This window comes from Pseudophryne corroboree, unplaced genomic scaffold, assembly GCF_028390025.1.
Source record: "Pseudophryne corroboree isolate aPseCor3 unplaced genomic scaffold, aPseCor3.hap2 scaffold_931, whole genome shotgun sequence".
NCBI classification, from domain to species: domain Eukaryota; kingdom Metazoa; phylum Chordata; class Amphibia; order Anura; family Myobatrachidae; genus Pseudophryne; species Pseudophryne corroboree.
Genome location: NW_026970511.1, coordinates 152248 through 177566, shown reverse-complemented (window position 1 = coordinate 177566; position 25319 = coordinate 152248). Strand labels below are relative to the sequence as shown.

General features: G+C 44.2%; 1 long non-coding RNA gene across 1 annotated transcript; it reads right to left on the bottom strand.

Moving 5' to 3' along the window:
- Positions 1–9774: 9774 nt before the first annotated feature.
- Positions 9775–11442, bottom strand: LOC135047442 (uncharacterized). The gene is made up of 3 exons (XR_010239486.1): positions 11412–11442; positions 10046–10132; positions 9775–9857 (listed from the first exon to the last, which is right to left on the bottom strand). It is a non-coding gene; the product is annotated as an uncharacterized LOC135047442 (long non-coding RNA).
- Positions 11443–25319: the final 13877 nt, after the last annotated feature.

Genomic DNA, 25319 nt, shown 5'->3' with positions numbered 1-25319 from the left:
AAGTGTGCATGTCCTGTTTATACAACATAAGGGTGGGTGGGAGGGCCCAAGGACAATTCCATCTTGCACCTCTTTTTTCTTTCACTTTTATTTGCGTCATGTGCTGTTTGGGGAGTGTTTTTTGGAAGGGCCATCCTGCATGACACTGCAGTGCCACTCCTAGATGGGCCAGGTGTTTGTGTCGGCCACTAGAGTCGCTTATCTTACTCACACAGCTACCTCATTGCGCCTCTTTTTTTCTTCTTTGCGTCATGTGCTGTTTGGGGAGTGTTTTTTGGATGGGCCATCCTGCGTGACACTGCAGTGACACTCCTAGATGGGCCAGGTGTTTGTGTCGGCCACTAGGGTCGCTTATCTTACTCACACAGCTACCTCATTGCGCCTCTTTTTTTCTTCTTTGCATCATGTGCTGTTTGGGGAGTGTTTTTTGGAAGGGCCATCCTGCGTGACACTGCAGTGCCACTCCTAGATGGGCCAGGTGTTTGTGTCGGCCACTAGGGTCGCTTATCTTACTCACACAGCTACCTCATTGCGCCTCTTTTTTTCTTCTTTGCGTCATGTGCTGTTTGGGGAGTGTTTTTTGGAAGGGCCATCCTGCGTGACACTGCAGTGACACTCCTAGATGGGCCAGGTGTTTGTGTCGGCCACTAGGGTCGCTTATCTTACTCACACAGCTACCTCATTGCGCCTCTTTTTTTCTTCTTTGCGTCATGTGCTGTTTGGGGAGTGTTTTTTGGAAGGGCCATCCTGCGTGACACTGCAGTGCCACTCCTAGATGGGCCAGGTGTTTGTGTCGGCCACTAGGGTCGCTTAGCTTACTCACACAGCTACCTCATTGCGCCTCTTTTTTTCTTCTTTGCGTCATGTGCTGTTTGGGGAGTGTTTTTTGGAAGGGCCATCCTGCGTGACACTGCAGTGACACTCCTAGATGGGTCAGGTGTTTGTGTCGGCCACTAGGGTCGCTTAGCTTACTCACACAGCTACCTCATTGCGCCTCTTTTTTTCTTCTTTGCGTCATGTGCTGTTTGGGGAGTGTTTTTTGGAAGGGCCATCCTGCGTGACACTGCAGTGCCACTCCTAGATGGGCCAGGTGTTTGTGTCGGCCACTAGGGTCGCTTAGCTTACTCACACAGCTACCTCATTGCGCCTCTTTTTTTCTTCTTTGCGTCATGTGCTGTTTGGGGAGTGTTTTTTGGAAGGGCCATCCTGCGTGACACTGCAGTGACACTCCTAGATGGGCCAGGTGTTTGTGTCGGCCACTAGGGTCGCTTAGCTTAGTCATCCAGCGACCTCGGTGCAAATTTTAGGACTAAAAATAATATTGTGAGGTGTGAGGTATTCAGAATAGACTGAAAATGAGTGGAAATTATGGTTTTTGAGGTTAATAATACTTTGGGATCAAAATGACCCCCAAATTCTATGATTTAAGCTGTTTTTTAGGGTTTTTTGAAAAAAACACCCGAATCCAAAACACACCCGAATCCGACAAAAAAAATTCGGTGAGGTTTTGCCAAAACTCGGTCGAACCCAAAACACGGCCGCGGAACCGAACCCAAAACCAAAACACAAAACCCGAAAAATTGCAAGTGCACATCCCTAGTTTATGATGATTCCATGTATCCCGATTATAGATAAAATGATGCTTATCACACTCTGCACAGACAGCTGCATTCTGCACAGCCGGGCGACCTGTCCTGTTTCCCTTACTAATATAATGACAGCAGATGTGACAAGTGCCAGTGGTGTAATGATTACATGCCGGGCAGAGGGAGCACGGAGCAGGGGGAGGCATGCAAATCTGGGCAATATCTGGTTTCCCTGTGTGTATATTAATGTCCTCTGTGACACTGGAGAGATGGGAGGAGAGGAAGCTGGTATAGGATTTATTTTGTTTTATCACTGGTTTCAGATTTACTGGGTGACTGATATACTGCTTAAAAATGAAAATATAATAAATGTGCCAAAAAATGAACCAAAATTAACCAGGGCAGCAGAGACATTGTGTGTGTGTGTGTGTGTGTGTGTGTGTGTGTGTGTGTGTTCATGGGGGGAGGGGGCGGGGGGCTGGGGGGAGACACAGTGCTGGGGGTGAGTGCAGCTATGTCCCATTAGATATAGAAATATTAGTAATATGCACCTGGGCACTGTGCCGTTGTTTAGCTAATAACACTCGCTGCTGCTCATAACTAGGTAATAAACCCACAAGTGGCCAAATATAATGTTTCTGATGAGCTGCGCTCAGCCTGTTGTGGAAGGAGTGTTACACTCTTTAGGTCGTAGTTTGCTGACAAATGAAGGTAACTGAGGAATGTTATGTTTGCCAGCAAATTAGGGTATTTTAGAGATGTTTTATAAATATGTCACTTGTTGAAAAACGAAAATAGTCAGAGATGTTAAAATAGATACTTTACTCAATTGATTAAAAGTTTATACAAGTTCTCAACTTGGCAAATATGTACTAATTGATAAATAACAATACAGATGTAGCCACCTTTATCTTGAGTGGCTGAGGCGTTTGTCCCGATCGAGCATATGCAGAGTAGTGAGGCGCGCCTAGTCACAGAGAGGCGTACCTAATCGCACGGAGGCAGACATGGCGTTTGGCGTTACCTTTACGTTTAATACCTGCGATCAGCCACCAGATGTCGCTTTTTACAATCACCACTGCGCATGCGTGTGGTCTCCCGTAAAATACAATACTGAAATATATAATAAGGACTACTTTACTAAGGCGTCTCATTACGCAGCACAGCATACAGTAAATACTCATTACGCTGCATTATTTAATACAGTACTGTATATACGACACAGACGCAAATAGTACAGCATACAGTATATGATCCATCTACAATACTTTATGAATACTGTATGTGAGCATCCAAGTCCGGCAGACAAAACATACTCTAAAACGAGTAGTGTACACTGTCGCAAATGGATGTGTGTTAGAAGTTCACTATTGCCTCTCAAGATTAGGAATTTTGTACAGTATGTTATCGTCCTAATCCCGTAGCCATTACAGCATAATCAAAACCAATGGATTTATACATTTGTCTGCGGCGAAGTGGTGAAGTGTTTAGCTTCCTATACTCAGAGTCCCGGGTACGATTCCTTAAGTACGAATGCATGTTAGTTTTTTTCAGACACTTTATTATTTTTTTTATTCACATAAACCAGGGCAAAGCTGCATGAGCGGTTCTAAGCGATCGAGTCCGGTGTACCATAATGTGCAGGTTCTATGCAGGTTAAGGTTCTATGCTCCGTACAGTACACATACAATTCTGTAGCTGGGCAGACTGAATAGAAATGGTTACCACCTATGACTCCTTGCCCCACAGAGGCCCTAGGCTACGGAGCAAGTAATAGTCCAGATTGTACAGACTATGGGGCAATGCTGAAGGAGCGTCACAATCCCCTAGCTAAAATACACAGTATGCACATTATGGTACACCGGACTCGATCGCATAGCACACTGGCAAAATGGCCGCCGCCCCTAAACCTTTGTGCAGGTTATGGGGCAATGCTGAAGGAGCGTCACAATCCCCTAGCCAAAATACACAGGGGCGATGGGGATAAGCTACTGTAGGATTGCATACAGTATTACGGTACACCGGACTCAATCGCATAGCACACTGTCAAAATGACCACTACCCCTGAACCCCCACCTCCTGAACCCCCACTTCGTGGCAGGCAGCAGTCGGGTATGGAATGAGAAATGGCATAAGCTGTGCAGGCTACGGGGCGATGCTGAAGGAGCGTCACAATCCCCTAGCCAAAATACACAGAGATAAGCGAGGTCTATGCACATTACAGTACGTTACACCGGGCTCGATCGCATAGCAAACTGACAAAACACAAGTTTTACATAAAGCAGGCCAAAGCTGCAGGAGAGTTTCTACTGTAAAGGTTCTATGCACCGTACGGTAATGTACACATACAATTCTATAGCAGGGCAGACTCAATTGAAATGGCTACCGCCTGTGACTCCTAGCTCCTAGGAGGCACTCAGCTATGGAGCAAATAACAGCACAGATTTTGCAGGCTACGGGGCAATGCTGAAGGAGCGTCACAATCCCCTAGCTACAATACACAGGGGCGATAGAGATAATCGAGTGGCTGGAGGGGGGTCCCCTTGATTTAAGGGGCCCCCACTCCTCCAGGGTACCCCGGCCAGGTGTGACTAGTTGGGTATTTAATTCCATGGCCGCAGGGACCGGTATAAAAGTGTCCCCCGGCTGTGCATTATCTGTCCAGCTAGTGGAGCCCAGTGCTGGTTCAAAAAATATGGGGAACCCCTACGCTTTTTTGTCCCCCTTATTTTTTGCACCAGGACCAGGCGCAGAGCCCGGTGCTGGTTCTAAAAAGATGGGGGATCCCGTGTCCATTTTTTCCGTATTCCTGCCGGAATTCGACCGCAATTGCATATACTGTACCCCTTAATGTCACTGCTTACAGTATACAGTATTTAGACATGAGCTTGTGTACAGTATCTGTCATGAGGTGCTTTTTTCACTGACACTATAACTTTTTTCTATTGTAATATACTGTACAGAGGCGGCAAACTAGCCAAACGGGAATAATCAGCTTCTGCAGAATAAAATGAGATGCTACAGTCAGGCCCGGCGACAGGGGGGGTCAAAGGGGACACCCGTATGGGGCCCCAAGGATCAGGGGGGCCCCAAGCATCAGGGGCACAAGAAATGTGTAGGCAGCGCCTAAGAAAGCTGTGGCTCCCGTGCACTCCGGGACGCCCATACGTCAATTAACAGACAATTACTTCCCAATACAAGCACCACCTCCGCCGCATACCCCATCACTTGGTCTGAGCTGGTCCCATGCTGTGTTGCCAGCATTGCGGCGTCACTACGCATGAACCCGCACCAGCCCGTCCCTGCTGCTGCAGCTGACTCTGAGGAGCTGAGCGGCACAGCACTGCCAGGCACACTGACTGGGAATATCAGACAGCAGCCGACTGCAGCTTTACCAATGTGATGTCCCTACAGACAAGGTCAGTCCCTCCTGGGTCCTTGCAATCTCCCTCTCCGTTGTGACAATCTGTGGGTCTGTCTATATATGTATGTTTGTGTCTGTGTAGTATATACATGTATGTGTGCTTATATATGTATGTTTGTATATGTGTATGTATATGTGTGCGTGTGTATGTATGTATATAATATATAATATATATTTTATATATATATATATATATATATATATATATATACATACATACATACATATTTATAGGGAGGGGAAGAGTTGAGGGGGTAGGGGGCCCACAGAGGTATCAGTGTATGGGGCCCCAAGATTTCTGTTGACGGCCCTGGCTACAGTACATGCCTATATTCTGTGAGTGACTGCGGCTCTATGAAATTAAATCAGAAAATGTAAATATGAAATGCATTACTAATGTGTGGCATTACTGTACTGTATGTGTATAAGGTGTACTACAATATTTTCTGGTGTAACATAAGGAAAGGGCACTACTGCATGGTCTAATGCAGTGGTTCTCAAACTTGGTCCTCAGGACCCCACACAGTGCATGTTTTGCAGGTAAACCAGCAAGTGCACAGGTGTATTAATTACTAACTGACACATTTTAGAAGGTCCATACAGTAGGTGGAGCTAATTTTTTCACTTGTGATTCTGTGAGACCTGCAAAACCTGCACTGTGTGGGGTCCTTAGGACTGAGTTTGAGAACCTGTGGTCTAATGTAAATAAAGATGAATGTGGTGGGGTGTAATGTGAATAAGGGGCATTACTGTTAGGAGTAATGTGGTACTATGATATGATGTAATGAGAATAAGAGACACCACTGCATGATATAATGTGAATAAAGTTGCAGTACTGTGTTGTGTCATTTCATCTTCGGGTATTATTGTGTTACCATGCCCCTTCCCAGCAAGAACATACTGTACACTGTTTTGGGCTGGCACTAAATGTGCACATTGTTCTTATTTAGATTATAGGGGGTAGGAGCGCCAAAATGGGTGATGGTGCTGGGAAAGGGGTGCAGGGTTAGAGGCGGAACTACGTAGCATCTGTGCAAGAGGGCATCAGCCAAAATCTAGCCTAGGGCATCATGTCGGTCAGGTTTGGCTCTGATAATACTGTATACTGTACTCTTACTGTACTTTGCATTCAATACAGATACTGTTTGCACACAGGTTTTACATGAATCATTGGCAATGCTGCAGGAGTGTCTCATTAGGCAATCTAAAATATACCACGACTATGGGTGGGGATACAGTAGGGAAGTTCTGTCACCATAAGCTGTCTGCTGTGTATAGCATATTTCCATCTGAGATGCATTTGTGTGTTTGTAATAAGAAAAAAACATTTTACTGTACATTTAGTGGATACAGTATTTCTCCCCCATAATGACGTATCATACTGTACAGGTACCCTCATGTACTGTACCGTACCATACTGTAAAATTGAATATTTATTGGAAAAGCATCAATATCAATGTAAAAAAAGTATTTATTACAACATCCGATTACATGTACTGCACTGATCAAAATGTACAGTACTCTTATTCAGGACTTATAAAACTGAAAATAACTGTTCATACACATCAATAACATTACTACTGTATAATATTCTACATTAGTTTATGCAATAATCAGACAAAGGCAATTTTATAATTGTTTTTAATAATGCACCAATTTAAAATTTTAAACAGAAAATACAGTACAGAACTACATATTTGTGGCTTGACCATTTCTTTCGACTACAACAGGTAATACTTTATACAGGTGATTTATATAATTATTACAATGTTCAGGTGTGAGTACTTCTAGCCAAAATTTCTTTATCCCATCCAACAGTTGCTGTTTTTTTGTTGGCTTTGCAACACTCCTAATGTACCTCTTCAATTGAGCCCACACTAATTCGATTGGGTTCATGTCTGGTGATCTATATAAAAATAAAAAAAAGCGTATAGAAAAAATTAATGACATTACAGTAAATAGAGAAAATTAAACATACAATATTGTACTGTTTATTAAACAAAAAAATAAATTTACACTACTAGAGTGCTATCCAAAATTTGACTTGTACACTGTTGAAAGAATACTCACTCTGGTGGTGTGCGTTCCCAATTCATACCTTTCTCTTCCATAAATTTGGCTGAGGCGGAGTGTTTAGGATCATTGTCTTGGAATATCCTATGGTGAGTTGGGTAATATTTATTCACAAATGGCACCATACATTCCTCTACTATTGTTTCTTGGAAAAATTTCTTATCCATGATCCCTACAGAAATCGACCGCAGAGGAGGCCTGGACGACCGCAGAGGAGGCCTGGACGACCGCAGAGGAGGCCTGGAGGACCGCAGAGGAGGCCTGGAGGACCGAAGAGGCCTGGACGACCGCAGAGGCCTGGATGAAGTCAGCGGCCTGGAGGACCGCAGAGGAGGCCTGGAGGACCGCAGCGGGCTGGAGTACCGCAGAGGGCTGGACGACCGCAGAGGCCTGGATTCAAGTGTGCTGTTGCCAGGAACACCAATGATGACCAGCACACCTGCTCACAGGCCACTTCTCAATACATTCGGAGGCTCTCTGAACAATATTGCCCTGGCTGTCATCTCAACTTCCCTGGACGACCATCTGTACAGAGCTTCAAATGGACATATTCAGAAATATGCATATTCTCTGTTCCAGTACCATGTACAATACGACAAATACTTGACGTAAGCCAATCGTGTGAACTTTGATGGTTCCAAGGGCAAACTTCCGCTGCCCAAAAATCTGGTACATGACATCATGGCTAGGTGTGAATGTCGCGTGAGGATTGGTGATCCAGAAAAGAGGAAGATAAGGGATACCATAAACGCTGCGCTGAGAATGAAGAGGAAAATGACTTGGAAGCTCCACTATGATGAAACCAGATCATTACCTACCTCCTAGCTTCAGCACATCAGCTTCACACAGCTGAAGCTAAAAAATTGTGTCACTGTACCTGTATGACCTGTACATTTTTTGGGGCTGCATGCACTGTGCTGAATCCACTTGGAGCAGCACGGTTACTCAAAGGGGAGTGCATGAACTTGGCTCACCACATTCCTGGTAATGTAAGGGCCTGGTTCAAGTTGCCCCTTTTATTTCACTGTCACCAGTTGATTTTTTGGGCGCTGCTGTATCTATCCAGTAGCAGCCGAGTCCATTGTGCTGTGTCCATCTGGGGCCTTGGGCTGCGTTTCCATCCAGGGGCTGCTGTTGTCAGTCCTCTATTCTGGTGTCCGTATGCGACAGTGTTAAAAAGCAAAAGACAAAAACGAAAAATAATTCAAAAAAGCAAAACATAAAAATAAAAAAATAAAGTACAAAAACCATTACCCCGCACCCCCACCAAAAAAAAAAACAAATTATAAAAATGTTAAAGTTGATATTGTTACTGTATTTGTGCTGTTACCTTTTGATTAAAGTACTGTACAGTATGTGTGATGTTGGCTTTCTTATTACAATATGTGTGATGTTACATGTTCCTACAGATTTTGTCCCACATCCATGCTGAAAATAAAGTGTTTCAATCCCCAAGCGTCTGAGTCCATTGGGCTGTGTCCATCCAGGGGCTGCTGTTGTCTGTTTCCGTTCTCCGTTCTGGTGTCCGTATGCAACAGTGTTAAAAAGCAAAAAAGACAAAAACGAAAAATAATACAAAAAAGCAAAACCTAAAAATAAAGTAAAAAACCATTACCCCGCACCCCCACCACAAAAAAACAAATGATAAAAATGTTAAAGTTGATATTGTTACTGTATTTGTGCTGTTACCTTTTGATTAAAGTACCGTACAGTATGTGTGATGTTGGCTTTCTTATTACAATACAGTATGTGTGATGTTACATGTTCCTAATGATTTTGTCCGTAAATAAAGTGTTTCTTAAAATAAACATGACGTGGTTTCCAATGTTTGTATTCCCAACTTCCTGTACTGTATAAATTAGTACTACTGTATGATGGGAATTCAATTAAGAGTGGTATACTGTATGTAAAACAACTTGGTTAGGCATCTTGTTTCACTGGTGTCTGTGACGGCCTGGGGAGCACTGTGACTCAAGAGAAGGGGTTGTACTGTATGCACAAGCTTGCTGAGGGGCAGAATACTTGGGCATTTCAGGGGCATGGTAGAAGTGTCCCCCATTTTATCCCTCTGTTACTGGGCATGTCTATGGCTTCTGATGGCTTCATCCAGGCAGGGTCATACTGTTACTGTACTAGCACTTTGTAGTACATACAACTTTCTATATACAGTACAGTAGGTTACCATTGGTACTGTACATTACCAGTTGATCCTAATCAGTTTCCCAGTGATACAGTACATGCCACCCACTGTATTATACTGTACATGTCACACTTACTGTATGCTATTGCTACAATGTACAGTATGCTCAATCTACTGAGAGATAGTGTCCTAGTCCCTTGCATTGTACTGTACTGTACTGCTGCCATGTCCCTTGATGCATCGTTCTGCATTCCTTGTAAAGCACACATGGGGTAGATGTACAGTATAAAACAGTAAAAAGACGGAGAAGTGTGCATACAGTATCAATCAACTGCTGCCTGTACATTGGCTGTTTGGAATGAAATTATGGTAATGGATGATTGTCATTTGTTCTCATCCATTACCAGAATTTCATTACAAACAGCCAGATCTGGCAGATTATCTGCCAGATAATTGTATGGTGTACAGTATGCCTATCTTATACAGTAGAAAAAGATACTATACAATGGAGTACAATAACAAATATTTATTAAACAAAAATAAAATTAAACTGATCTTAATAAGAAATTAAAAAAGTGGTCCACTAAGAGGTGGACCACCACCCGCAGGAGCAGGATGGCACGCTGCAACTGTTCTGTGGGAAAAAAAGGACAGTATTACAAAACAAATACTGAATACTTTACAGTGTAGTAATGGCAATACAGTACTTTACTCTATATTAGACAATCTTGTTATTTACAATGTACAGTACTGTATTGTCAGTACAGTAAATAGAACACTACTGTATGCTGTCGAGGTAATTTAAACATTGCTATAGTTTACCTCTTGTGTAAGTGGGCTGCTGCCTGCCCGCTTCTGGGCCAGCCCACCGTTCATGGCCCTGTCTTGGGCCCCCATAAATCATTGGCTCTATATTGGATAAAAAAAACATTAGTCACATTCAAATACTATACAATTATTACTGTATACTGTAGGTACAGTATTATACTGTATTGCTGGTATTCAAAATAGAAAGTACTGTACAAGAGTTTAGCTTCAATAGGTCATAAACAAATTGTCAAAGGAATAAAACACCACAGTACAAATACTGTAGACATTTATGTATTAGCAGTCATGACATTTCATGACAGCTTCAGAAAAAAGAGGGTTACAGTACTGTAGGTGGTGTTGTAGGGAGTACTATCCATAATAGTGGACTGTACTCAGAGCCAGCCATAACCAATATGATTCCCTAGTCAAGTTTTTGGATGCTGCTCCCTTGCACAGACACTATTTCCGCCTCTGTCCCTGTACCCCTTTACCAGCACCATCACCCCTCAACCATAGCAGTCCTCATTTTGGTGCTCCTCCAACCTACTGTATGTTTAAAATAGCAACAGTGTGCACATTCGGTGTGCATCCCAAAACGGTGCATGTTCTTGCTGGGAAGGGGCATGGCCACACAGTAATTCCCCAATCTGAAATGACGCCACACAGTACTGCAACTTTATTCACATTATATCATGCAATAGTGTCTCTTATTCTCGTTACATCATAGGATAGTACCACATTACTCCTCAAAGTATTCCCACTTATTCACATTGCATCACATCATATTGCTCTTTGTTCACATTAGACCACACAGTAGTGCCCTTGCTACAGTATGTTACACAACAAAGTACTGTAGTACCCCTTATACACATAATGCTGCACATTAGTAATGCATTTTGTATGCAGATACAGACGCAGTCACACACAGAATATACTGTAGGCATGCTGCATATCATATTAATCAGCAGAAGCTGCTTGTGCCCCTAGGCATTTGGCAAGTATGCCTATGCCTAGGGCAGGCTCAGACTGGAGATCAGTACGTAATCCCGCTGGACGGGATCCCGGTGGTCAAAATACAGACGCCGGAATCCCGACCACACAATCCCGACAGGGGCGGCGAGCGGAACGCAGCCCCTTGCATGCTTGCTTCGCTTGCCACGCGGTGGGCACGGTGCCTTGCTACGCTCTGCACACTATTATATCAGTAGTCAGGAAATGCAGCATGCATTTGTGGAGTGAAGAGGGTGAAAAAAAGAGAGAAAGTACAGTATGTACTGTAAGGTTATGTCAGAGGGTGTGAAGATGATCAGCTCAGTGTTATACATGTTACAGTAAGTTAGAATACAGTACAGTGCATTATGTATTTATATTTTATTACCAGGTGTCTCCTCCACTGGTTGGCGACGGACTGTAAAAAGATAAAATACAGTTAGTCATATCAGTTTGACTTAAAATAATGTTGGAGAAAAAAAATACTGTAATTACAGTACCAACTATTGCTACTGTACAGTATATTTACCAAAAATGTATTCTGGCTCGTCGTCTGTGGGAAAAGAGAAGAATATTATAAGATACAGTATACAGTAAAAAGTATAGTAATAGTACACTAGTGTCCAGGCCAGTGGCGTAACTAGAAATTTTTCTCCCCCAAGCCAAAAAATTCTTCGGCGCCCCCCCCCCCCCCCCATAATTGGCACTAGGAAAGGGACAAACATGTGCGCGCCGAAGGCGCGCGGCGCCAAAAAGGGGCGTGGTTTTGTTTAAATGGGCGCGGCTTCGCATAAAGAGGCGTGGCATTGCAGGAATAGACTACCTTATACCCCAGTTTTGCAACCTGCACGCCCAGACGTTAGCCACCACAGGAAAGAAAAATAATCCTGATTCATGCCCCTTCCATTATTTGTCATTTTTCCTCCTTATAGTAATGCCCAGTATACATTATGCCACATACTGCAAAGGCCCTCAGACATTATGCCACACACAATAATGCACATGACACAATATGCACACACCGTAATGCCCCCGACACATTATGCCACACACCGTAATGTCTGTGACACATTATGACAGGAATCGCAATGCCCGTTATACATTATGCTACACACTGCAATGCCCTGATACATTATAGCACATACCACAATGCCCATGATATAGTATACCACACACCACAATGTCCGTGATACATTATGACACACACCGCAATGTCCGTGATACATTATGACACACACTGCAATGAACCTGAGACATTATACCACATACCACAATGCCCATGATATAGTATACCACACACCGCAATGTCCGTGATACATTATGACACACACCGCAATGCCTGTTAAACATTATGCCACACTGCAATGACCCTGAGACATTATACCACATACCACAATGCCCGTGATATAGTATACAGACACCGTAATGCCTGACACATTATGCCACACACCGCAATGCCCATTATACATTATGCCACACACTGCAATGACCCTAAGACATTATACCACATACCACAATGCCCGTGATCTAGTATACCATACACCGTAATGCCTGTGACACATACCGCAATGCCCGTTATACCCTATGCCACACTGCAATGCCCCTGAGACATTATACCACATACCACAATGCCCGTGATATAGTTTGCCACACACCGTAATGCCTGTGACACATTCTGACACACACCGCAATGTCCGTGATACATTATGCCACACACCGTAATGCCCATTACACATTAAGTCCTACATTAAGGCTTCTAATTACTTTTAAATTACCTGCTCGTTGCCAGGGGTTTCATGCTCTTGGTTCCATGCACGGTGCCAGGGGTTTTCATGCTCAGGGTGTCATGCTCGTTGCCAGGTGTTTCATGCACTCGGTGTCATGCTCGTTGCCAGGGGTTTCATGCACTGGGTGTCATGCTCATTGCTAGGGGGTAGTGCTTGTTGCTAGGGCTGTGCTCCCAGTGCCACATATGTCCTCAGTGCCAGATATTCCCCCACGGTGCCAGGTACTCACATGCCCCCAGTGCCAAATATAGCCTCTCCCCCCAGTGCCACATATGCCCCCAGTGCCAGATATTCCCCCACAATGCCAGGTGCTCACGTGCCCCCAGTGCCAAATATAGCCCCCCATGTGCCAGGTACACATACAGTGCCATATATGCCCCCTCAGTGCCCCCCCAGTGCCATATATGCCCCCTCAGTGCCTCCCCAGTGCCATATATGCCCCCTCAGTGCCCCCCAGTGCCATATATGCCCCCTCAGTACCCCCCAGTGCCATATATGCCCCCTCAGTGCCCCCGCAGTGCCATATATGCCCCCTCAGTGCCCCACCAGTGCCATATATGCCCCCTCAGTGCCATATATGCCCCTTCAGTGCCTCCCCAGTGCCATATATGCCCCCTCAGTGCCCCCCCAGTGCCATCAATGCCCCCTCAGTGCCCCCCGCAGTGCCATATATGCCCCCTCAGTGCCATATATGACCCCTCTGTGCCCCCCCAGTGCCATATATGCCCCCTCAGTGCCCCCCGCAGTGCCATATATGCCCCCTCAGTGCCATATATGACCCCTCTGTGCCCCCCCAGTGCCATATATGCCCCCCTCAGTGCCATATATGCCCCCTCAGTGCCATATATGCCCCTCAGTGCCACCCCAGTGCCATATATGCCCCCTCAGGCCATATATGCCCCCTCAGTGCCCCCCCCCTGTTCCATATATGCCCCCTCAGTGCCCCCCCAGTGCCATATATGCATACCTCCCGCAGTGTCCCGCGATGGGGGGGGGCAGTTGGGAGGCTCCTACAGTCACTGCTCTGCATAGCAGAGCAGTAGTGAATAGACGCTGTGCGCATGCGCACAGCGTCTATTCAGCGCAGACAGTGGGAGAGAGGGCATGCCAGCAGCTCACAGAGCGCTGGGCATGCCCCCTCAGTGACGAAACGGGGGCGTGGCCCGCGATCGCGGGTCCTCCGCGAAGCCACGCCCCCTTTCCATAGGACACGCCCCCCGACACGCCGGAGACTCAGAGGGACACAGGAGAGGCGCACGCTGTGCCCTCCGTGTCCCTACTTCACAGCGGGGGGCTAGTGACAACAGATTGACATGCGGACGTTCGTCCGCATGTCAATCTGCTCTAAATCAGTGGCGGCGCCCCCGCAGCCCCTCGCCCCCAAGCCACCGCGAGGGCTGCGGGGGCAGTAGTTACGCCACTGGTCCAGGCCCAGTGACAGGTGGGTAAAAAAAGGTATGCTTGTGACAGGCATGGTGATTCCAAGGGACCCCACCGAGACCATCAGAAAATTTGTGAGTGACCCGTATGCCGGTGATTATGACTAGAATAAGGTAGCAACTCTTTTTTCTTTTGAATTATGTATACTGTACAGTACTGTATGTGCATATTGTACAGTACACTTAAAATATTTAGCAGTTACTGTAGTGGTAATTTTTGGGATGACAGTATTAGCATACTGTAAGCATCCAACTGAGGCCCCCAAACAGATGCCACCAATAGGTACAGTACGTGCCTCTCGTGCCTAATGGGAAATTCATCACTGACAGTATCTAGAGAGAGAGATGAATGGAGAGACAGTGACAAGGGGAGAGAGAGAGAGAGAGAGAGAGAGAAATTTAGTAAGATGGGTGTTTTTTTTAGAACAGGTGATGTTGTCCATACAGTAGCAACCAATCAAATATTACCTACTGTACTGTATTATCGTCTGTAAGTGTAACTAGATACTGTAAATGTTAATGTGGAATGTGATCGGTTGCTACTGTATGGGCAATATCACCAGTTCAAACAAAAACAATTGTCATCCGATTTCTACGCATTTGCCAGAAAAATCTGATGAAAAGTGCTACTCTGATGGCATCAGATCAATGTCAGTAATAATTCTTACCACTAAATGCCGCCTCATCGTCATCTTCCTCCTCCTCAGTGGCCTGTTCCAGTGTAGGGCCTGTGAAAAAAAACATTAATGAGAAAAAAAAGGTTCATTCCAGGAAATACACATACCCTCCAACATGACCCGCCCCACTAGGTACAAAATGCTCTGGTTCTGGACTTCCCTCTTAATTTATTGTTGCCATCACCTGTGAAGAAACAGCTTTCTTATCATTTAACTAGTTCAACACAGGTGATGGAAATCATAAATTAAGAGGCGAAGTCTAGAAACAGAGCAGTGGGGCGGGTCATGTTGGAGGGTCTGCATACAGAAACATAGAATTTGACGACAAATACTGTAAGAACCACTTTGCCAATCTAATCTGCCTCTTTTTTTTACCCTTTTTTTACATCAAACCTTATTTGATCCTTATTTCTTTGTAAGGATATCCTTATGTATGTCTCTTCCATGCATGTTTAAATACTGTAGCTCTACTGTTTTAGGCTCTATCACCTCTGATGAGAGGCTAATCCACTTGTCCACTGCACTTTCTGTGAAGTAATTTTTCTTAAAATTCCCCCTGAACCTCCCCCCCTCCAGTCTCAGTGCACATCCTCGTGTCCTATTGCTTGCAGTGTCTTCATTAGGAGAATGTTTCCCTCCTGGACTTTATTAAAACTAGAGATGTGCACCGGAAATTTTTCGGGTTTTGTGGTTTGGTTTTGGATTTGGACGTGTTTTGCCAAAACCACCCTTTCGAATTTTTGTCGGATTCAGATGCGTTTTGGATGTGGGTGTTTTTAAAAAAAAAAAAATACTCAAAAACAGCTTAAATCATAGAATTTGTGTTAAATTTTGAGCCTATAGTATTATTAACCGCAATAACCATAATTTCCACCTCACACCTCACAATATTATTTTTAGTCCTAAAATGTGCAACGAGGTCGCTGGATGACTAAGCTACTGTACGTAACCCAAGAGGGTGGCACAAACACCTGGCCCATCTAGGAGTGGCACTGCAGTGTCAGACAGGATGGCACTTATAAAAATTTGCCACAAACATCACATGATGCAAAGATAAATAAATAAAAAAAAGAGGCGCAAGATGGAATTGTCCTTGGGCACTCCCACCGTTGTGTTGTATAAACAGGACATGCACACTTTAACAAACCCATCATTTCAGCCACAGGGTCTGCCACACGACTCTGGCTGAAATGACTGATTGGTTTGGGACACCACCAAAAAAAGAAGCAATCAATCTCTCCTTGCTCAAACTGGCTCTACAGAGTCAAGATGTACCAGACTGGACTTACTTGATGGGTGCAGTGTGGTGGGGGACAGGGAGTACTCCTCCTCCTCCTCCTCCACCACGGCCTGTGACAGTATAGGGCCTGTGAAAACAAAAGATACATGAAATACTGTATACTTTTGTACTTTTGTATTCTGTGTTGAATACAGTATAACAAAAATTCAGTCAGGTTGGAGGAGAGTAGATTTTGCACACAGAGACGAGAATGTCGAGGCCAGAATCAGGGGGTAGTGGAGGAGGTTTAGGATACCGTACCTCACCCTGTTGGGATTGCTGCAATCAGGATGCCACTGTCTGTCGCCTGAACGCTGGAATCCTGACTGCTGGTCACGTAAACCCAATGCATTGGTTTAACACAATGTACAGTACAGTACAGTACAATACTGCAGTTTACTTACCAAGTTGGGGAGAGGGCTTCTCCTCTTCCTCTTCCTCTTCGTCCTCCTGACTGTCAATAATTACTGAGTGGAAAATAAAAAAAAGATTATAAACAAAATACAGTAGAGTACAGTTACTACAAAATTGCATAGTAGTCTACAGTAGTACAGGAGGCAGAGAGATATTCATAATACAGTAGGAGCAGAATGATTATCCAGTGGTAGGGGACATACAGTACTGTACTGTACCTGTATTTAAAACACCTGCTGTCTGGATCCCTACATTCAGAATGCAGAGTCTGGATTCAGAGTATGATTGGAGGTTTAGGCTAGTGGAGGGTGGGTAGGATGCACAATTTTGGGCACTATACTACAAAATGGATATCGTGGAACTAGAAAAGGTTTAGGAGGAGGGCGACCAAAGTGATCAAGTGTATTAAGAAGCTGGAATACGAGGAAAGGCTTGCTAGGCTAGGCATGTTTACATTGGAAAAGAGGAGATTAAGAGGGAACATGATTAACCTTTACAAATATATACAGTAAGGGGACAATACACAGGAACTGTTTTGATAAGATCGACACAGAGGACACGTGCACAGTCACTCGTGTTGGAGGAGAGGAGATTTTGCATACAGAGGCGAAATGGGGTCTTCACAGTGAGGGAAATACTGTACGTTTCGAATTCCCTGCCTGAAAAGTAATAAAAGTGGACTTGGTCAATACTTTTAAGAATGGGCTTGAGAAAATCCTACTGTACTTACTATACTGTGGCTCCTCCTCCGACTCAGAGCCCACGTAAGTGACATCTGTGTTGAATATAAAAAAAAACAAAAAGAAAAGTCAATGGGATTTCTGCAATCAGGATACCGCTGTCGGTCACTTGACTGCTGGAATCCTGACCACTGGTCACGCAAACCCAAGCCATTGGTACTGTTAATAAATCAATAAATAATAAATGTGCAATACAGTACAGTAGAGTACTGTACAGTAGATTACAATTCTTACCAGGCTGGCCTGAAGGCTCCCCATTTCCTCCTCCTCCTCCTCTGGCTCCGTATCAATAACGAGGCGGTCTGTGTGTACAAGATAACAAGTATTGTAAAATAAAAAAATTACAGTAATACTGTAGGAAACTAGTGTGTCTGTAACAAAAATAATGATTACCACTTCCGGAGCTCTGCTGGTCAGATGGCAGCGCAGGTGGTGGTGGTGGTGGTGGTACTGTGAGAAAAAAAACAACAGTGCTGTAAGTGAAGCTGTCAATTTGTAACATGTACTATCCAGTATCAAGGACACATGTACAGTAGTGTAACGATGACAGTCGCACCAGAATTCTCGTTACACAATACCTGGCAGCGCAGGTGGTGGTGGTGGTGGTGGTGGTGGTGGTGGTACTGTGAGAAAAAAACAACAGTGCTGTAAGTGAAGCTGTCAATTTGTAACATGTACTATCCAGTATCAAGGACACATGTACAGTAGTGTAACGATGACAGTCGCACCAGAATTCTCATTACACAATACCTGGCAGCGCAGGTGGTGGTGGTGGTGGTGGTACTGTGAGAAAAAAAACAACAGTGCTGTAAGTGAAGCTGTCAATTTGTAACATGTACTATCCAGTATCCAGGACACATGTACATTAGTGTAACGATGACAGTCGCACCAGAATTCTCGTTACACAATACCTGGCAGCGCAGGTGGTGGTGGTGGTGGTACTGTGAGAAAAAAAACAACAGTGCTGTAAGTGAAGCTGTCAATTTGTAACATGTACTATCCAGTATCAAGGACACATGTACAGTAGTGTAACGATGACAGTCGCACCAGAATTCTCATTACACAATACCTGGCAGCGCAGGTGGTGGTGGTGGTGGTGGTGGTACTGTGAGAAAAAAAACAACAGTGCTGTAAGTGAAGCTGTCAATTTGTAACATGTACTATACAGTATCCAGGACACTTGTACAGTAGTGTAACGATGACAGTCGCACCAGAATTCTCGTTACACAATACCTGGCAGCGCAGGTGGTGGTGGTGGTGGTGGTGGTGGTACTGCGAGAGAAAAAAACAACAGTGCTGTAAGTGAAGCTGTCAATTTGTAACATGTACTATACAGTATCCAGGACACATGTACAGTAGTGTAACGATGATGTAATTTACCATCCTCATCCCGTAGCGCAGCACGGGTATTCAGCTATCTACAATGTTATTTATACTGTGTGTTTAATATTTACAGTTAGTTTTGTAAACAGACATTCTTAACATCACGGGCAACCAGATCTCACAGGAAGTGTCCCACCCTCTCTCCCATCCGGATTGCAGCGAGTTATCTGTGATGGTCAGGACAGGGGGGTGGGACTATAGAAATCACTATGTACTGTACACTACTGTATTTGACAATACTTACCAGCTTGGCGGCGCCTGTTCCGCCTCCTGTGCCGTCGTGCTACCAGCCCTGTAAAAATATATATACAGTATAATGGCAGCATACTGTACAGTCAATGAAATTCAACATTGACAGCATCTTTATGACATCACAATCAATGGAATTGTTCATTCTAGTACCCTGCACCTAATCACTCAGGAGGGCATAGTGTACTGTACTGTCTTCAAAACTTAAGGGGGACATTTATAAATGTGACATACAGTACACTTACAGTATCGCTACAGTACAGTAGGTCCAGGGTATTAGACAGAACACTACCTTTATAGACATTGTAACACACATAAGCATTGCCCTTATAAACATGATGACACTCATCAGCATGCAGCCCTCCCACCCTTAACCATCTCAGTACTGTTCATTACAGTATAAATTGATTCCATGACAGATGATGCAGCACTCACCTGAATTCATCTTATTCACGTCATGTCACAGTAGTGCAGTTTATTCACGTCACAGTACTGTCCTTGATTCACGTTGTGTCACACAGTAGAGCACCGTATTCACGTCACAGTACTGTCCTTGATTCACGTTGTGTCACACAGTAGAGCACCGTATTCACGTCACAGTACTGTCCTTGATTCACGTTGTGCCACACAGTAGAGCACCGTATTCACGTCACAGTACTGTCCTTGATTCACGTTGTGTCACACAGTAGAGCACCTTATTCACGTCACAGTACTGTCCTTGATTCACATTGTGTCACACAGTAGAGCACCGTATTCACGTCACAGTACTGTCCTTGATTCACGTTGTGTCACACAGTAGAGCACCTTATTCACGTCACAGTACTGTCCTTGATTCACGTTGTGTCACACAGTAGAGCACCTTATTCACGTTACTGTACTGTACGTCACAGTAGTGCAGTAGTATATCCACATGACGTCACAAAGTAGAGATCTGCCACAGTCATGAACCTTATAACACATTATGCAAGAGTAATGCACGTCAGAACACATTAGGCCACTGTAACATCCCTTAGAATAATTTCTGCCAAAGTAACGTCCCTTAGAACACTGTACTATCTGAAACACAAATCTACTAAAAAAATAGTTACTGTACTTGAACTTTGGGTATAAAAATCGGTACTCTCAGCGTGGGAGGCAGGAGACTGTAATTACAGCTGCACGTTACACTGAATGATAATGTACGATACACTGCACAATACGCTGCAGGTACACTGCAATTACACCACACGATGCACTGCACGACTCTGCATACGCACTGCACTATGTGATACAGTACACTGCACAATACGCTGCAGGTACACTGCATGACACACTGCAATTAAACCACACAATGCACTGCACGACACTGCATACTGTATGCAATGCGTGATACGACAACATTTCCCTGCAAAATATGATACAATGTACACTGCACAAAAAACTGCAATTACAGTACCACATGTGTATACAGTACACTGCACGATGTGATTCACTATGCATTACACTCACTGCACAATACCATATACTGAATGTACACTGCATGACACGCTGCAATTACGCAGCACAATACACTGTGATACACTGCATATACTGTACACTGCATGATACTGTACACTGCACAATCGTAGACCACGTGGATTGTAAAGAACTACTGTATACTGTATATACAAGTTTAAAAAAGTAATAATTGTTTTTGTAAAACTCATGTCGATCTTCTTCCATGTCAACTTAACGACCATGTCAACCTACAGTAACTGGTGTCAACCAATTTCAAAAGCCGCACCATCTAGGTCGACACCAAAAAACAAATTGACCTTTTGACCCGGGTTAATGTTTGGTCCTTGTTTAACCATCTGTTTACCACAGATACAGAGCTGTATAGACCAGATACCTGCTGCTACAGCAGCCCCTGCTATAATGTACTGTACCTGTAACTACAGTAACTTAAAGTACAGTAATCTACAGTAATGTACTGTACTTACAATCCCTTATGGCCTGCAGGAGTCTTGGGGTCCTCCTGACGAGGTCACTCCACCTCCTCTGGAGTGACCTCACTGTTCTCCTCCGGTTATACCTCCGGAGGATGTCCCTGCTGGCCCTCCGGTACGCCCTCATTTTCTCCTCGTTGCTGGCGAGAGTTCTGTCCCGCCAGCAAACGAGGAGACGCAGCTCACCCAGAGAGTAAGGACGGTCCCTTCCAGCAGCCATGACACCGTCCTTATGCTCAATGGGCGTCTCAGACGTCGTGCGTTCCAGGCATTCAACGTAGTTACTGTACTTTGTGACAGTTTCCCTTAGTTTTGAATATACCCTTTCTTTGACCACGGTATTTTCCACTGTCTTGCCCTACACCCTTCCCTCCTGGGAGCCTGCACAGGTCCTATGCAATACACAAATACCGAAGATGTACAGTACAGTACGTCAGAATACCCTCATTTCATTCCCGCTGTGTAGTTGCATTTAGCGTAAAGAATCGCTCTTGCAGATGTACTCTGATTTATATGTAACTTGTGTGCACCTTTCCATTGAATGTAGATAAAATAATACAGTGTATTTTTACAATGAAAAAAAAAAAAAAAAGCAAGCACATCAGGTCTCGAGCCCTGGACCCCCAGCGTGGGAGGTGGGAGCCTTCACCCCTAGCCCACGACGCCTCATGAGAGATTTCCAATTTCATATGTGAAAGTACTGCACACAGCGCCCGGCCCCCACCCCATTGGTGTTGCTTTATGCCTTAGAGGACTCGGACGCTCGCATTTGTAAAGCACGGTATTTTCCACCGCCTCCTGCTAGCCTGTTGCCCTTCCCCCCTGGGAGCCTGCACAGATCATGCAAGAGACAGGGAGGGAATGCAGGTCATGTGCAATACACAAACGCCGAATATCTACTGTCTGTATACTGTAGTACTGTTTTGCTCACTTAGTACCGTCAGAATACACTCATTCCTACTCATTGCCGCTGTGCAGTTGCATTTAGCGTAAAGAATCGCTCCTGCAGATGTACTTTGATTTATGTGAAACCTGTGTTCATCCTTCCATTGGATGTACAGTATTAGAGAGAAAAAAGAATTTTTTAAAATGAATGTCACGGGAACACATAAAAAAAAAAGGTTGGCACTTCCTTCCCATTGGTGTTGGTTTACAGTATGCCGTAGTGGACTCGGACGCTCATATTATTGCATTTCAAAGGCACAGTATTTTCCATCGTCTCCCCCTACCCCCATCGCCCTTCCCCCCTGGGAGCCTGCACAGGGAGGAAATTCAGGTCCTGTGCAATACACAAACGCTGAAGATCTACAGTACAGTACTGTTTTGCTCAGTTAGTAGCGTCAGAATACACTCATTTCATTCCCGCTGTGTAGTTGCATTTAGCGTAAAGAATCGCTCCTGCAGATGTACTCTGATTTATATGTAACTTGTGTGCACCTTTCCATTGACTGTCTTACAATGTAAATAAAATAATACAGTGTATTTTTACAATTAAAAAAAAAAAAAAAAGAAAGCACATCAGGTCTCAAACCCTGGACCCCCAGCGTGGGAGGTGGGAGCCTTCACCCCTAGCCCACGACACCTCATGAGAGATTCCCAATTTCATGTGTGAAAGTACTGCACACAGCGCCCGGCCCCCACCCCATTGGTGTTGCTTTATGCCTTAGAGGACTCGGACGCTCGCATTTGTAAAGCACGGTATTTTCCACCGCCTCCTGCTAGCCTGTTGCCCTTCCCCCATGGGAGCCTGCACAGATCATGCAAGAGACAGGGAGGGAATTCAGGTCATGTGCAATACACAAACGCCGAATATCTACTGTCTGTATACTGTAGTACTGTTTTGCTCACTTAGTACCGTCAGAATACACTCATTCCTACTCATTGCCGCTGTGCAGTTGCATTTAGCATAAAGAATCGCTCCTGCAGATGTACTTTGATTTATGTGAAACCTGTGTTCATCCTTCCATTGGATGTACAGTATTAGAGAGAAAAAAGAATTTTTTAAAATGAATGTCACAGGAACACATAAAAAAAAAAGGTTGGCACTTCCTTCCCATTGGTGTTGGTTTACAGTATGCCGTAGTGGACTCGGACGCTCATATAATTGCATTTCAAAGGCACAGTATTTTCCATCGTCTCCCCCTACCCCCATCGCCCTTCCCCCCTGGGAGCCTGCACAGGGAGGAAATTCAGGTCCTGTGCAATACACAAACGCTGAAGATCTACAGTACAGTACTGTTTTGCTCAGTTAGTAGCGTCAGAATACACTCATTTCATTCCCGCTGTGTAGTTGCATTTAGCGTAAAGAATCGCTCCTGCAGATGTACTCTGATTTATATGTAACTTGTGTGCACCTTTCCATTGACTGTCTTACAATGTAAATAAAATAATACAGTGTATTTTTACAATTAAAAAAAAAAAAAAAAGAAAGCACATCAGGTCTCAAACCCTGGACCCCCAGCGTGGGAGGTGGGAGCCTTCACCCCTAGCCCACGACGCCTCATGAGAGATTCCCAATTTCATGTGTGAAAGTACTGCACACAGCGCCCGGCCCCCACCCCATTGGTGTTGCTTTATGCCTTAAAGGACGCTCGCATTTGTAAAGCACGGTATTTTCCACCGCCTCCTGCTAGCCCTCCATTCCCATTATGCATTAGCGAACTCAGACGCTCCTGTATTTTAAAAGCACGGTGTTTATACATTGTCCTGTACATTCTTCCTTTTACACAATTACTGTAGTTACGTCTCCATACAATACAGTACAGTACTCTACATACAGTACTGTAGGTCACCATCTTTTTCCACCGCCTCCCGTTACGCCTACAGTATTGCCAGAGCTGTAGATCAATCCGCTGCTATACTGTACGATCGAAAGTACTGGATTAGTGGAGCATTAGCCACACAGTGGTGATGTGTAATGCATGATGAGTATCTAGATCGCCTCAACGCGCCTACCTGTGATTAAACTCAGCTATCGCCTTAGCGTGACTAAACGCCAGTCTCGGCGGAGAAACAGTCAAGATAAAGGTGGCTACATCTGTAACTCTTGTGGATACCAAGCGCTTTGGGAGTGAACCTGTATGTGATTGTATAACTGGGATGAGTGAGTGATAAAATGTGGGAAATGAAAAGAGGAAAGAATGGGCAAGAAGAGGGGTGAATAATAGTTTTGGATATTGATATCTGAAACGGTGTATTTAGGGGATAACCGCTTTATGCAGAAGTTGTATGTAGCAGTCCCAGAGATGTTTCTAGATTTATGTCTAATATGGATACAGTCTCTTGCTGAACCGTAGCGGTTACTAAGTCTCTGTTAGTGAATGGATTGTGATCTTGATCGTGGTAATCTTTCAAAAATGGATAAATGAATTTAAGTTGTGGAGTTGTGAGTGGCGGCGTCCCGCTCACTCACCAGTACCTTGTTATCGCGGTGTCCCGCTGAGCTGTCTGCCTGCCCCCGGGTGCCGGTGTTCTCTGTACTATCCGTCCTCCGATGCGGGACTTAGCAACGCGGCCACTGGGACTGAGCTTCTCATCTTGGTTTGTTGCTGCCGCTGGTTTTCCTGGGTCAGTCCGTGCATAGATCTGGTTTGCTTGTTGTCACTGTCTCTCCCTCTCCAATGCGATTCAACCAATTACTGGTCTTCTTCTGGGAATTGTGGGTAGTGTAGTCTCTTTGTGTTTAGTACTTATAGTAATCGGAGCAGTTTAATTGGTCCATTTTAATTGATGTGTCCACTTGACTGGTTGATCCTGTTGTCAATCACTCTGCATTTTACTCACATTCTGCTGCGTGTCTAATGTCTTTGAAGCGGTCTATATTTATATTAAGAAATGGTGTAAGGTGGATCTATGAACATAGTATATAATAAGATCACAGCGGAAAAAAGTAAAAGATGACTAGCAGTGAGGGTTTAAATTTGTAATAAGTGTATATAATATCTTTATTGTGAAATTATAGTGTTAAATAAAGTATTGTGTAGATTGACTATTAATTATATAATTACATGCGGTCTTGAAACTATAAATATTATAATAAATATATAATCAATATATAATCATATGCGATCTTGAAATTATAATATGTTATTAAGTTATTGATAAATGTGTATAATCCTGCTATCATAAGGTTAAAGTGAACATACTGTCCTGAGACTATAATAAATCTATATTTATGCGGTCTTGAGACTACGATATGCTATTGGTGGATGTATAATCTTGTGTGTAGTCCTAGTGTTGTATGGCTAGGGTAAAATGCTACACAAACACAAAACCAGCAGAAATAAGAAATAACAAAGAAACATCCATTTTCAAACATACAGAACTGAAGCCCCCTTCAGATTTTTTTCTAAGACATCTCA